The 14,832-nt window shown below is 59.1% G+C and overlaps 3 pseudogenes; all 3 read left to right on the top strand.

Annotated features, from left to right (window-relative positions):
- The window catches only part of LOC127029159 (protocadherin gamma-A10-like), a 4,591-nt pseudogene extending 3,774 nt beyond the window's left edge, over window positions 1-817 (top strand).
- Window positions 818-2,331: 1,514 nt separating this feature from the next.
- On the top strand, window positions 2,332-9,838 carry LOC127029160 (protocadherin gamma-B5-like; annotated as a pseudogene).
- Window positions 9,839-11,140: 1,302 nt separating this feature from the next.
- LOC127029162 (protocadherin gamma-A2-like) lies at window positions 11,141-13,982 on the top strand (annotated as a pseudogene).
- Window positions 13,983-14,832: the final 850 nt, after the last annotated feature.

Below are 14,832 nucleotides of genomic sequence, written 5' to 3' on the forward strand. Positions count from 1 at the left end.
TGTAAAGAGAAAGACTTCCATAGATGTGTTTCCTTCAAATGCGAACTGGAAGAAATGCTCTTGCTTGTCACATACACATGGTGAGAAGTCACATGTTCTCCATGGTAAGGAGCAGTTGTCTGCCAGTTTTCTTTGGTGTGAGTCCATCTGCACATGATGAAGATCAACAACAGGCATGCAATCTGTGAAGGGTTTGAGGAGAGTCTAGGGGGTGCTGTGCGTGAGGAGGTACTGGTGGAGACAAGGCGTGTGTTTTGTCGATTTCCAAGCTTCATTGCTGGCCTACATGAAATGAGTCTGAAGGTGTGTTATTTCTGGATATTGCCTTGCTTGGACTCCACTGACCAAGTTGTGGGTTCATCAGTTTGCTTTCCTGTTGCATGATGATTCCTGGGAATGACGGTTATTAGGCACAGTTGCAAACTTTGCATTACACGTGGTAGTGTACTGTATCTTCCAAGTTGCCCATGTGCTGAAGAAGGATGACGTTGCCGTTGAGCTGAGACTTTGATGAGTGGGTCTTTAATTGAGTTCCATAGCGCTCATGGCTTTTAGAACCTTTTCTGTTTCTTCTTCAAATTATATGGGATGAGCAGAAAGATCTCTTTGCATGCATGGCTATGGTCTATGGTGTGAAGTTCTGTGTGAGCCTCCTGTGGGCTTGTTAGCAACGAGTTACCTTTTCTGTGTACCTACTACAACTGACACAATATGAAACGTGAAGCTATGATTCTTACACTTGTGTAGGTTTCCCATTCTTGCCTTGTTTCTTTGTCCAGGTCTAAAGTTGGGCCTCATTTTGGCTGGTAATCTTTAACCATTAAAAGATGAAAAGACTGAGAGATTATCGGGCTGGGAGAGTAGTTTCCATCCATACCTTGAAGGCTTGCAGCTGTCAAGATGTGGTGGGTTAACCTTGGTGAGCCGCCAGGTGCCCACCAAGCTGCTCTGTCACTCCCTCCTCAAGTGGATGGAAAATACAATGAAAGGCTCATGGGTCGAGATAAGGGCAGGGAGATCACTCAGCGATTATCGTCACAGGCCAAACAGACTTGAGTCGGGGAAATTAATTTAATGTATTGCCAATGAAAGTCAGAGTAGGGTAATGAGAAAGAAGAACAATCTTAAAACATCTTCCCGCCACTCCTCCCTTCTTCCTGGGCTCAACTTCACTCCCGATTTCTCTACCTCCTCCCCGAGAGGTGCAGGGGGACGGGGAATGGGGGTTGCGGTCAGTTCATCCTGCGTTGTCTCTGCCACTCCTTCCTCCTCACGCCCTTCCCCTGCTCCAGCGTGGGGTCCCACCCATGGGAGACAGTCCTTTACGAACTTCTCCAACCAACTCCTTCCCACAGGCTGCAGATCTTCACAATGTGCTCCAGTATGGGTTCTCTCCATGGGGTGCAGTCCTTCAGGAACGGACTGCTTCAGCATAGGTCACCCGCAAGGGTCACAGGTCCTGCCAGAAGACGTGCTCCAGCATGGCTCCTCTCCACGGGGCCACATGTTCTTCCAAGAGCCTGTTCCAGTGCGGGCTCTCCACAGGGTCACAGCCTCCTTCGGGGCACATCCACCCGCTCCAGCGCGGTGTCCTCCACGGGCGGCAGGGTGGATATCTGCTCCACCATGGACCTCCATGTGCTGCAGGGGACAACCTGCATCACCATGGTCTTCATCATGGCTGCAGGGGAATCTCTGCTCCGGCACCTGGAGCACCTCCTTCTTCACTGACCTTGGTGTCTGCATAGTTGTTTCTCTCACGTATTCTCACTCCTCTCTCCCAGCTGCTGTTGCACAGCAGGTTTTAACCCTTCTTAAATATGTTATCCCGGAGGTGCTACCACTGTCGCTGATTGGCTCAGTTTGGCCAGCGGTGGCTCCATCTTGGAGCCAGCTGGAACTGCCTCTGTCATACAGGAGGGAAGCTTCTGACATCTTCTCACAGAAGCCACCCCTGTAGCCCCCCGCTACCAAAGCCTTGCCACGCAAACCCAATGCACGAGACAAAGACTTTGATAGACTTCTGTTTCCCTAAAATGTCGCGGAATGAAATGCTCTTTTGCCTGTGGCCGATAGATGGCCAAAAGTTGGATATTGTCCATGGTGCAACTAGAGGCTGTGAACGCAGAGCAAGGAGCATGAGAGGCTGGCTTTGAACCAGGAAACTAGGTGGGTCAATGCGGTTTTGGATGAGCAACGATTTGATTTCATGGCTGGTGCCGAGGTCTGTGCCATTCATGCTGTGATCCTGGTTTCCCTGTCCTGAAAGGCAATGGTAATCCTCCAACAATAATAAAGTGTTTGTGCAATAACTGTGCATGTAGAGTGATGATGGTCCTCCTGCTGGCGGAGGACCTTTTCAGCGGGGACACCTCTGGGAAGTGGAGCCCGAGCACCAGTGCCAGCGCTGAAGAGCCGCCCGTCGACACCGACGTGCCACACGCCTACAAGCCCACGCTCTCGTTGTTTTCCTTGAGCCTTTCTGAACCTCTGTCCTCTTTGCCTTGGGTTTCCCTGGGTGGTGTCGATGGGAAGTGCTGGTCTGTATGTCCATGAAGCAATGAGAGAAGGAACAGTGTAACCCCCTTCCATTCTGAGCAGGAAGTGAGACATGGCACTAGCTTTTTCATCCTACGTGTAGGCTCAGTGGACAGTTGCTGGCCATTCAGTTTGTGCTGAGTAAAATGGTAGAAGCTAAAACTGGTGAAGCTGAAACCTTTTGATTTCTCGTGAAAGCGCTTGACTCTGCATAACAGACTCTGTAACAGGGTTGGGTTTGTGTTGCAGAGCTTCTTTTCCTTTCTCAATGCTTTTTCCCAATGGGATGCACTTGGACCTGATTGATAGCATTGGACACAGAGCTGTTGCTTATTGCTGTTTTGGGAATGGATTTCCAAAGGGAACGAGCGTGAGGTTCCATTAATAGAGAAATTAATTTTTCTTCTGCGTAAAGAAAGAAAGGAGTCTCGCCGTCTGCCCTCCCAGCTTTTGGAGGAAGGCCGCTGCAGAAAGAGTAGCATTAGGCAGATGAATTCCTTTTCTCCAGGCATGATTTCTCTGTGTTGTTGCTGCAGCTATTTCTCATTGTTTATTCCATCCTTGGGGGTAGTACCTTCCTGACATTCCTCTACATTGCTCAACTGACTTTATATACAGGTGAGGGTCAAGGGAGATGTTGAGTATAGCTGAGGGTAGAAAAGCATTTCCCTGGAGGGCTGTAATTGCTATGGCATCAATACCGGATTTCATCCATCCATACCTTGAAGTTTCCATCCATACCTTGAAGTTTCCATCCGTACCTTGAAGGCTTAGAGGCGCCAAGACAAGGACTTTGATAGACTTCTGTCGCCCTAAAATGTCGCTGAATGAAATGCTCTTTTGCCTGTGGCTGACAGATGGCCAAAAGTTGGATATTGTCCATGGTTCAACGAAAGGCTGTGAAGGCAGGGCAAGGAGGGTGAGACACTGGCTTTGAACCAGGAAACCAGGTGAGTCAATGTGTTTTTGGCTGGGCAATGGTTTGATTTCATGGCTGGTGCCAAGACCTGGGCCATTCACGTTATGATCCTAGCTCTGCTGTCCTGAAAGGCAATGACAGTCTTCTGATGAGAAAGTATTTGTCTAATAACTCGGCATTTAGAAGGACGATGCATGGGTAGAATGGCTTACAATTCCTATGTGAAACCTCCTTTATCCATCTGCATCTCCTTTAACATTGTGATGTAGAGTTTCTTCAGAGGTGGGATTAAACTTTCTTGCAGGCCTTTGTTTCCTGGAAGCTCATGGTTCATTTTCCCCATTTCTGGATAGTTCTTTATGTTTTTGAAACTGTGAGTGTTGTTTTGCAGCAAATACGTACTTCAGCCACCTAAGACAGAATTTTAGGTGTGAGGAACATGAAGCAAAAGCTAAAAGAGAATCTCTAATATTTTCTCTTAGCTTGAGAAAGACACCCATGAGAAGGTGTTTACACTTACAGCATTTTATTTGTAGGGAGATTAACGGGCCACGTAGTAAAAAGCAACTGATGAGAGCTGACGAATATTCCATAAAACAAATGCCCTACTATGTAGTCTAGAGTAAGATTTTAAGGTCGCCCTTGGAGCTTGAGACCTCAATGGCTGCCAGGTACTCTGGAGGATGACTTTCAATGCCCACAGTGAAGAGCGAGACATCCTCCCAGTGACTTTCCTCTGACAACATTTTCTCTTTCCAGGCTTCCTTGAGTTGCTTGTCAGTTTTTTCTCTTTCCGTGGTCTCCTGTGTATGTAGGTTGAGTTATAAGCAGCAGGCTATCTTCCCTTGTGTGTTAGCGCCTCTTGCTCGTGCTAGAGCTGGTATGGAAGGCAGGAGATGTGAGGGTGCATTTGTGTTCTGTTTTTGGTAGGAAGAGTAGATGAAAGCATGACTATAGTAGAAGTTGCGTCTGTGTGGAAGAGTGCGTATGATAAAAGAGGGGAGGAGATTCCACCTAAGTCACTAGTTTGATGGCCCATTGTCTGTTGGATGACCGCTCCTCTTACTTCAGCTGTTGCTCCTTCATGTGCTTTAGAGTCCTTCTGTTTCTTCTGAGAATGGTGGTGAGCAGACAAATGTAGCTCCCTTCTTGGTGTGATCGTGGTGCATCATCATATCACGATATGTTTTTGCCACTTAAGAGAAGGTCAGAAGCAAACCTGCAAGTTGTGTAGGGTTGGCGAGAAGCCTTGGGGGAGATGTGTTGGTGGGGGGCCGTAGAAGAAGAGATGGTCATTTCCCTGCTTGTCATAGTTACTCCCTTAGGCACACGGTTGTGGTACCATGCAATTCGAGTTGCTTCTGCTCAAGAAGTTTGGCCTCAGAAGTTCCCTTCATTCCTGTATGTTTCTAACTCTTGCCTTGCTTGTTGTCATGAGCTACAGCTCGACCTCAGGGCGTCTGATCCACTGGGGAAGGTCACATCTGTTCCAAGTTGTCTGAGTGCAGGGGCAGTTCCCGTACACCCTTTGAGGTTTACAGCTGTAAAGAGGAAGGCTTTCATAGGCATACGTGTGCTCACCCAGGCACGCTTGTCTGTAGCACAAGAATGCAAACCCATGTCTACTGCAGTCCTCAAAGTGCAGAGTGGCAACCCAGGCCAGGCAAGGAGTTTCCATGAACAGCTTTGACTTGGACAGTTAGATGGATAAGGAACTGGCTGGATGGCTGCATCCAAAGAGCTCTAGTCAATGGCTCAACATCCAATTGGAAACCAGCAACGTGTGGTGTCCCGCAAGGGTCCATACTGGGACCAATACTATTTAAGTTATCTCAAGAATATGTTCATCAATAACCCACACAGTGGAATTGAGTGCACCCACAGCAAGTTTGCAGATGACACCGAACTGAGTGGTGCAATTGATTCCCTAGAGGGAAGGGATGCCATCCAGAGGGACCTTGACAGGCTGGAGGAGTGGGCCCACGTGAACCTCGTGCAGTTCAACAAGGCCAAGTGCAAGGTCCTGCCCCTGGGTTGGGGCAATCCCCAGTTTCAGTACAGAGTGGGGGATTGAGAGCAGCCTTGTGAAGAAGGACTTGGGGGTACTGGTAGGAGACAAATGGGACATGAGCTGGCCATGTGCACTTGCTGCCCAGAAAGCCAATTCATATCCTGGGCTGTATAACAAGTAGCATGGCCAGCAGGTCGAGGGAGGTGGTGCTCCCCCTCTCCCACGCTTTCGTGAGACCATAGCTGGGAGTACTGCATATAGCTCTGGGGTCACACACTACAAGAAAGACATGGACCTGTTAGAGCTGGTCCAGAGGAGGGCCACAAAAATGGTCAAAGGACTGGAACACCTCCCTATGAAGAAGGGCTGAAGGAGTTGAGGTTCTTCAGCCTGGAGAAGAGAAGGCTCTGGGGGGACCTTATTGTGCCTTTTCAATATATAAAGGGGGTTGATAAGAGAGATGGAGAGAGGCTTTTTACCAGGGCCTGCCGTGACAGGACAAGGGGCAATAGTTTTAAACCGAAGGAGGGTAGATTTTGATTGCACATAAGGAAGAAATGTTTTATGATGAGAGTGGTGAGAGACTGGAGCAGGTTGCCCAGGGAAGTTGTGGATGCGCCATCATTGGAAGGGTTCAAGGACAGCTTGGATGGGGCTTTGAGCAACCTAATCTGGTGAAGGATGTCCCTGTCCATGGCAGAGGGGTGGACTCGATGATCTTTAAAGGGCTTTTCCAACCAAACCCACTGTACAAATTCTATGAAAGACTCGACGTGTCTTGGCATTTTCCCATTGTCAGCCCTCAAGTATGGGAGATGCAAAAGAAGGAGGTTTTGTGAATCAGAAAGACAATCGTAGAGGTCTATCTTATTGTCAGTAATTCCTGAGTCTAATAGAAGAGAGACCCCAAAGCTGTGGTGCAGCCACTGAACCAGTTAGTCAAATCCCGGGCCCCTGGGAGCGCGGCCATCAGCCGGCTGCGGTGGCGTCGCGGCGCCTCCGGGTGCCGCTGTTGGCCGACGCGGAGCGGCGCTGGAGCCGGCAGCCCGACGGGCCGGAGCCGGGGCCGGAGCCGGAGCCGGAGCCGCCGCAGCGTCGTGCCCCCGCAGGCTGCTCGCTCGCACGGCGCCGGCCAGAGCGGCAGCGGCACGGGCAGCAGAGGCGAGAGGCGGCGCGGGGAGCGGCGGCGTCCGAGCCGGCGCCGAGATCGCTGCCGTCCGGCGGCCCCTGCGCTCGCTGCGGAGAGCGGCTGGAAGGGAGGGAGGGCAGCGGCAGGAGGGGAGGAGCGCGGCGAGCGCTGCCGAGAAATGGCGGGCAGGCCAGAGGCAGAGCCGCCGGCGAGCAGCCGGGCGAGTGCTGCTGCCCGCTTTGCTGCTGGGGCTTGTGCTGCCGGGCGGCGCCGGAGCGGATCCGCTACGCCATCGCCGAGGAGCTGGGCAGAGGCTCGCTGGTGGGGCCGCTGGCGCGGGACCTGGGGCTGAGCCCGGCGGAGCTGCCGGCACGCAAGCTGCGGCTCAGCGCCGAGAAGCACTACTTCGGCTGTGAGCGGGGAGACCGGGAAACCTGTACGTGAGCGAGAGGCTGGACCGGGAGGAGCTGTGCGGCGAGGCGCGCGTCCTGCTCCGTCAGCTTCGAGGCGCTGCTGCAGAACCCGCTCAACGTTTTCCACGTCGAAGGTGGCCATCCAGGACGTCAACGACAACGCGCCGCGCTTCCTGCGAGAACCGTTTCCAGCTGGAGATCAACGAGTTTCACTTCTCCCGGCGCCCGCTTTGCCTTGGCACGGCCGAAGACGCGGACGTGGGCAGCAACTCGCTTGCAGGGCTACGAGCTGGAGGCGAACGGGTACTTCGCGGTGGAGGCGAAGGAGAGCCAGGACGGCAGCAAGTTTCGCGGAGCTGGTGCTGCGGCGCGCGCTGACCGGGAGAGCGAGCCAGAGCCTGCGGCTGGTGCTGACGGCGGGTGGACGGCGGCGAGCCGCCCCGGAGCGGCACCGCCCAGCTCTGCATTCAACGTCACCGGACGCCAACGACAACCCCCCCGTGTTCGCGCAGGACCGGTACCGCGCGAGCCTGCGCGAGGACGCGCCGGCGGGCTCGCCGGTGCTGAACGTCTCCGCCTCCGACGCCGACACCAACGCCCGCATCACCTACGGCTTCGGGGAAACGCCGGCCAAGGTGCTTGAGAAGTTCGTGGTGGACGCGGAGAGCGGGGCGATCACGCTGCAGGAGGCGCTGGACTTCGAGGACACGCGAGGCTACACGCTGCTGGTGGAGGCGAGGACGGGGGCGGTCTGGTGGCGCACTGCAAGGTGGAGGTGGAGGTGCTGGACGTGAACGACAACGCGCCCGAAATCACGGTGTTGTCGGTGTCGAGCCCGGTGCCGAGGACGCGCCGGCCGGCACGGTGGTGGCCCTCCTGAACGTGATGGACCGGGACTCCGGGGAGAACGGGCAGGTGTGGTGCGAGCTGTCGGGCGAGGCGCCGCTGTCGATCGTGGCGTCGTCGGGCGGCTCGTACAAGGTGGTGACGGCGAGCGCGCTGGACCGGGAGCAGGCGCCCGAGCAGCGGGCGACGGTGGTGGCCAGGGACCGGGGCAGCCCGGCGCTGTGGAGCCGCGCGGCGCTGGTGCTGGAGGTGTCGGACGTGAACGACAACGCGCCGGTGTTCGAGGAGGCCGCCTACAGCGCCTACGTGGCGGAGAACAACGCGGCGGGCGCGCCGGTGCTGCGCGTGCGCGCGCGGGACGCGGACGCGGGCGCCAACGGGCGCGTGAGCTACTGGCTGGCGGCGGCAGCGCGGGCGCGGCGGGCGCGGCGCCGTACGTGTCGGTGGAGGCGCGGAGCGGCGCGGTGTACGCGCAGCGCTCCTTCGACTACGAGGAGTGCCGCGAGTTCGCGGTGGCGGTGCGGGCGCAGGACGGCGGGGCGCCGGCGCGGAGCTCGACGGCGACGGTGCGCGTCTTCGTGCTGGACCGCAACGACAACGCGCCGCGGGTGCTGTGGCCGGCGGCGGGGGCGGGGCGGGGGCGGCGGCGGCGCCGTTCGAGGTGGTGCCGCGGTCGGCCGAGGCCGGGTACCTGGTGGCGAGTGGTGGTGGCGGTGGACGCGGACGCGGGGCGCAACGCGTGGCTGTCGTACGAGCTGGTGCAGGCGCCGGAGCCGGCGCTGTTCCGCGTGGGGCTGCACAGCGGCGAGGTGCGGACGGCGCGGGCCGTGTCGGCGAGGGACGCGGCGAAGCAGCGGCTGGTGGCCGTGGTGAAGGACCACGGGCAGCCGGCGCTGTCGGCCACGGCCACGCTGCACGTGGTGCTGGCCGAGAGCTTGCAGGAGGCGCTGCCGGAGCTGAGCGAGCGGGCGGCGGGCGGCGAGTCGCCGGCGGAGCTGCAGTTCTACCTGGTGCTGGCGCTGGCGCTCCTCTCCGCCCTGTTCCTGCTGAGCGTGGCGTGGCCGTGCTGGCGCGGGTGCGCCGGGCCGGGCGCCCCGCCGTCCTGCGCTGCCTGGGCGCGCAGCGCTTCTCCGTGGCCGGCGGCGCCTTGCCGGCCGACTTCTGCGAGGGCACCTTGCCCTACTCCTACAACCTGTGCGTGGCGCCGGGCCGCGCCGTCGCCGAGGCCGCTTGGCTGCCGCCGCCGCCGCCGCTGCCCAGCCTGCCCGCGGAGGAGCTTCTGGGCGGGAGCCCTGCGGAAGGCGGAGCCCGAGCAGCAGCGCCGGCGCGGGAGAGCCGCCCGCCGACGCCCGCAGGTTTGTAAGCCCGCGCGGTCCTTGCCTCTGAGCCTTTCCTAACGTCACGCCGAGGGCGGTGGGCTGCTGGGTCTTCCTTGCTCTGCTTGGGCGGCCACTGCCGATCCCTGTTTCCATGAAGGAATGAAACAGTGCTGTGCCGTGTCTTGGTGGCAGCAGGCAGTGCGAAGCGGCACTTCCTGCGTCGTCAGCTGTCACACGAGTAGGGTCAGTGGAGAGGTTCCTGCCATTCAAGCTGTGCTGGATAAAATGGTACAGGTGGTGTGACCCTCTGAGATGTAATGAGCTCTGCTGATGCTGGGTGTCGAGGAGGCAAAAAAGGTCTACAAAACCTGTGCTGTCTACAATGGTGTGTGTTAATAACAGTGAAGGTGTACCTTTCCTGTGTACAATGAGATCTGCTAATTCCACATGACACGGTCGGTAAAATGTGGTTGATGCTTGGTGTTGATGTTTCCTTCCCGATCGCTTTTTCCCGAAGCGATGGACATTGTTTGACACCTGAGCAAAAACCCGTTGGTTAATGCTGTTTAGTGTTGGACTCCCAAAGGAAACGTGCACGAGGCTGCAGGAATGGAGAAGTCAGAGATTGTTCCTCCACCTGCCATGTGCCGTCACATCTTTTGAGGGAAGGCTGCTGCAAAATGGCAGTGCTAGTGGGACAGATTAATTTTGTCCAGTCAATATTTCTCTGAGTTCTTTGTGCAGCTATTTCTCATTATTTTCCATCGTGGGTGGTATTTTCTACGGTTCCAGATCTCTCTTTAAGGCGTAGAATGGGATCTCCCTCCCCGCCGCCCAAAATCACCTTTTGTGTTTCAGAGCCTCTCTTCTTTTCCTATTCTTTTTTCCCCAACAGTTCTACTTTGCCCTGGTTGATAGCGTTTCAGTCTAAGGGTTGCTTTATGTGTGAGTTTCTTCTTTGTCATGGACCCACACGAGAGAGTGCATGTGCATCGCTGCCTGCTGCTGACTTACTCTAGAATGGAGCGCTGAGTCCTAAGTGGAAGCACGGCCTGTAGTGTAAGGCTGTCACCCAAACTTCCGAAGTGGTGGTTGGAGAAGGGGGAGAAATGGAGGCTGCTTCAGAGCAGCCTCCGATGTGCAGGTGAGAAGTGACAAAATGAGAGGGCAGGGTCATCCCTGTACTTCGGGATGCGGGGACTGCCTTCCGACTGTTGGAGTAGTTCCCTCTCCATGACGCTCTTTTGATCTGCAGAAAGGGTGAGGAAAAGTCATTCAAGCAGAACTGCTACAAAAAGGTGTGGAATTCGTGATGCAGATTGTGCTTTTGGACTGATAGAGTCGTAATTACGTCACATTACGAAAACTTTATATCTGTATTATCAGCATTACAAGAACATTTTTCCCGTGCGGTAGAAAGCCCGCCCACGGGAGGCGTGTGATTTCTTTGTGGTCGGGATGGCCTGGAGGCTGAAAGAGGAGCTCGGCTGGAGACAAGCCAGCGCCGGAGATCAGGGCTGGACGGGAACCGATGTGTCCGCGGCGGCGGCCCCGTCCCCGCGAGCTGCCCGCGGCAAAGGCAGGGCGGGCAGCGCTCGGCAGCGCTCGGTGCCTGCAGTGCCGGGAGGAGGCTGCGGGCGCCGCTGTTGACCGAGGAGGAGCGAGAGGAAGGCCGGAGCGCTGCAGGCAGCCCCGCCCGCTGCGGCCCGGCTGGCTGGCTGGCTGGCTGGCTGGCTGGGTGGGTGGGTGGCTCGGCGTCCGGGCGGTCTGCGAGCGTCCCCGCGGTGCGGAGCCGTGCTGCAGCGAGGCGGAGGGGCCGGCGGCAGCGGCCGGGAGCGGCGAGCCGGAGCGGGAGCGGGAGCGGGAGCCGGAGCCGGAGCGGAGCCGGAGTCGGAGTCGGAGTCGGAGCGGGCGGCGGGTCGGCGTTCGTCGGCGGGGAGCGTCCGGCGGTGGTGCGGTGCCGGCGGAGCCGCGGCGGCGATGTGCGCGGCGGGGAGGCGGTGGGGCCGGCGGGAGCGAGCCGTGCTGTGGTGCGTGCTGGTGTCGGCGTGGGAGGCGGCGTGGGGGCAGCTGCGCTACTCGGTTGCCGAGGAGATGCCGAAGGGCTCGTTCGTGGGCGACGTGGCCAAGGACCTGCGGCTGGACCTGCCGGCGCTCCGCGACAGCGGCGTCCGTATTGTCTCCGAAGGCAGGACGCAGTACTTCGCTCTGCACGGGAAGACGGGACATTTAGTGACGGCGGAGAGGCTAGACAGAGAGCAGCTGTGCCGGCTGGTGGAGAAATGCGTGCTGCGCTGTGAGGTGATAGTGGAGGGGGAAATGCAGGTTTACGGCATCGAAGTGGAAATCACGGACATTAACGACAACGCGCCCAGCTTCAAGGAAGTTGAGCTGGAGGAGAGAATGAGCGAGACGACAGCGCCTGGGGTCGCGGTTTCCCCTGGCCGAGGCTCACGACCCGGACGTGGGACCGAATTCCCTGCAGAGGTACGAGCTGAGCGGCGACGAGCACTTCTCGCTGGCCGTGCAGGCGGGCCCCGGCGGGGCTCAGCGTCCCGAGCTGGTGCTGGCGAAGGCGCTGGACCGGGAGGAGGCGGCGTTTCACGAGCTGGTGCTGAGGGCGAGCGACGGCGGAGAGCCGGCGCGGACGGGCACGGCGCGGATCCGCGTGGCGGTGCTGGACGCGAACGACAACGCGCCCGTGTTCAGCCAGGCGGAGTACACGGTGCGTGTGCCGGAGGACGTGCCCGTGGGCTCCGTCCTCGTCAGCGTCACGGCCGCCGACGCCGACGAGGGGCTGAACGGGCACGTGAAATACTCCTTGAAGAAAGTGTCGGACCTGGCATCGGAGATTTTCCAGCTGGAGTCCGAGACGGGAGCGATCACGCTGGTGCGGAGCCTGGACTTCGAGGAAGGCGACTCCTACGAACTGGAGGTGCAGGCACGGGACGGCGGGGGCCTCTCCGACACGGCGAAAGTCGCGATCAGCGTGACAGACGTGAACGACAACGCGCCCCAGATTTCGGTGCGGTCGGCGCTGGCTGCGATCTCTGAGGACGCGCCGCCGGGGACGGTGGTGGCCCTGCTGCACGTGCAGGACCGGGACTCGGGGGCGAACGGCGAGGTGCGGTGCAGCATCGCCGAGCGCGTCCCGTTCCGGCTGGAGCGGTCGTTTGAGGACTACTACCGCGTGGTGACGGCGAGCGAGCTGGACCGGGAGGCGGTGGCGGAGTACAACGTGACGGTGCGGGCGGCGGACGGCGGGTCGCCGGCGCTGTGGAGCAGCGCGGTGCTGGCGCTGCGGGTGCTGGACGTGAACGACAACGCGCCGGTGTTCGCGGAGGCGCGCTACAGCGCCCGGCTGCCCGAGAACAACGCGGCGGGCGCGCTGGTGCTGACGGTGCGGGCGTCGGACGCGGACTGGGGGCAGAACGCGCGCGTGCGAGGTACCGGCTGTCGGAGGGGCGGGTGCGGGGCGCGCCGCTGTCGTCGTACGTGTCGGTTGCAGGCGGAGACGGGCGCGCTGTACGCGCTGCGCTCCTTCGACTACGAGGAGGTGCGCGAGGGTGGGGCTTGTGGGTGCGGGCGGAGGACGGCGGCGCGCCGGCGCTGAGCAGCAACGTGTCGGTGCGGCTCGTGATCGTGGACCGAGAACGACAACGCGCCGCAGGTGCTGTACCCGCCGGCGGCGGCGGCGGCGGCGGCGGGCGCGGGCGCGGGGTGGGCGGGCGTGGAGCTGGCGCCGCGCTCGGCGGAGCCCGGGGCGCTGGTGGCCAAGGTGGTGGCGGTGGACGCGGACGCGGGGCAGAACGCGTGGCTGTCGTACGAGCTGGCCAAGGCGACGGAGCCGGGGCTGTTCCGCGTGGGGCTGCACAGCGGCGAGGTGCGGACGGCGCGCTTCCCGCTGGCCCGCGACGCGGCGCGGCAGAGCCTGGTGGTGGTGGTGAAGGACCACGGGCGGCCGGCGCTGTCGGCCACGGCGACGCTGACGGTGGTGCTGGCCGAGAGCGTGGCGAGCTGCTGTCGGAGCTGGGCAGCGCGGCGGCGGCGCCGGGCGAGGCGGCCGGCAGCCTGACGCGGTGGCTGGTGGTGGCCGTGGCGGCCGTGTCCTGCCTCTTCCTCGCCTTCCTGCTGCTGCTGCTGGCGCTGCGCCTGCGGCGCTGGCGCCGCTCGCAGCTGCTGGCGGCGGGCAGCGGCGCCTTGCGCGGCGTCCCGGCCTCGCACTTCGTGGGCATCGACGGCGTCCGCGCCTTCCTGCACTCCTACTCGCACGAGGTGTCGCTCACCGCCGACTCGCGCAAGAGCCAGCTCCGCTTGTCGGGCGGCAGCTGCTGCGACACCCCTCCCGGCCCGGCCGCCGCCCGACGAGCCCGCGCCGCTGCTCGGGGAGGACCCTGCCGGCGCCCGCCGCGCGGACCCCGCCGCTCCCCCGGTGAGTTCCTCTGAGCACACTTGCTCCGCGACGCTTCCCTCTGCTGCTTCTCTGCCCTTTCCCCGCCGCCTTCTCTCTCTGTCCCGCGCGCGGAGCTGTCGTTCCAAGGAAGGCAAAGCTGCGTTCAGCACCGCGCTGGGTGCTGGTGCCTCTTGCTGCGGGGAGGGGAGCGTGGGGTTGCGGCCTCAGCGTTACAGTGGCTGTGGAGGCCGGCGAAGGGAGCCTGCTGCCGGCTGGAGCTTCCTTAGAGCGGGCCTTTGGCTTCTCATCACGGCGTTCCTGTGTTGCACGCCGTTCCCTGAGCCAGTCTCTCCTGGAGGACAGCGCCTCTTTTACTTTCAGACCCTTGACGTTTCTCCTCTGAGGTGCGCTTAGGCAGACAATCTGTCTCCCTCTTAGTGCAGAGATGTGAAGACAGCTATGTGGCAGTCCGTGCGTGATCCTGATGCATGCTGAACAGATGTGTGGGCAACTGGCTGTATGATGAGAGGTGCTTGCAAATGATGAGGGTCAAAGAACACCGTGCAAGGTGTGAAGGGTTGGAGATGGGAGTCGTGGGAGCTGTGCGTGAGGAGCTGGCTGTTGAAGGGCACAAGAGCTGTGGTTTGCTCCTTTCTCTGTGCAGTGCCCAGCTGTGGTGTCATGCAATGTGAGTTTCGTCTTCCCAAGCGAGTTTAGCCAGAAGACATGTTATTCCAGCTGCGTGGGGAGCCCTGGGAGGTTCTTCCTGTGTGTTTGCAGGTTGTCATCAGTTCTTAACTAACAGCTTAATTAGGTACTTATGAGAAATGCCATAATGGGAGCATTGGGAAGAGGAAAGTGCCGTAATCTGGAAGAGTATGTTGTGCTCCCTTCCTCTCTGCGTGTGTTAAGTTCTTGCCTTGCTCGTTGTCATGATCTGAAGGTGGGCCTTTGTCTCTGACAGTGTGTGGAAGATCGCATCTGTTACATTTGTCTGACTGTCCCGTACATGCCGTGTAAAAGTTCCGTTTGTCCTAATTGTAAGAGGCCCGGAGTGGTGATTCCATGCATTTTCCCTATTGTGTCGTCCAAAGAAATTCCTTTGAGGAACTGTGGCTCTGGTCTTTGGTGTGAGCTGCTGTGTGAGCCTCCTGTGGAGTATTTGCCAAGTAGACAGCCTTCTTGTGTACCTCCTACAGCTGACATGATCTGAAATGTTAAGCTATGACGCCTTCACTTGTGTAGGTTTCCCATTCTTGCCTTG

This window comes from Gymnogyps californianus, unplaced genomic scaffold (genome assembly GCF_018139145.2).
Source record: "Gymnogyps californianus isolate 813 unplaced genomic scaffold, ASM1813914v2 HiC_scaffold_83, whole genome shotgun sequence".
Classification (NCBI taxonomy): domain Eukaryota; kingdom Metazoa; phylum Chordata; class Aves; order Accipitriformes; family Cathartidae; genus Gymnogyps; species Gymnogyps californianus.